Genomic DNA, 481 nt, shown 5'->3' with positions numbered 1-481 from the left:
AAGGCGCAACGAGACGCGCGCCGGGCTCTTTCCTTAGCGTAATCCCTCCGCTGCCGGCCGCGCACTAGTTTTAATCACGCCCCACTCTCCCCCGCCTTCCCCCGCCTGGCCGCCGGCGTCACCTCCGCCACCCGGGCGCTTTCCAGCAGCTTCCAGAAACGTCGCCTCCCCAAACCCAGCCACTCACATATGGCGGGCTCTTGCAGCCACCGGCCCCGCCCCTAGTCGTCGCCGCAGCTACAACTGCGGCTGCGGCGGCCAAGCGGAAAGCCACGCCTCTCTGCGGAGGCCCACCGGAAGTGCTCCCGTCTTCGCCTTCCCTGCCCGGCTCACGCCCTTTCAGGGCCCCCACGCAGAGCCGGAAGGGGAAGTGTTTCGCCGAGGACTCAAACCGGAAGCTGCTTTCCTAGCGGAGGGGCTCGGGGGGAGGAGCGGGCCGAAGAGAACGTGGGTTGAACGTCGCGCACTGGCGTGGGAGCTC

The sequence above is a fragment of the Capricornis sumatraensis genome, chromosome 12, assembly GCF_032405125.1.
Source record: "Capricornis sumatraensis isolate serow.1 chromosome 12, serow.2, whole genome shotgun sequence".
NCBI lineage: Eukaryota > Metazoa > Chordata > Mammalia > Artiodactyla > Bovidae > Capricornis > Capricornis sumatraensis.
This window is presented reverse-complemented; position numbering follows the sequence as displayed.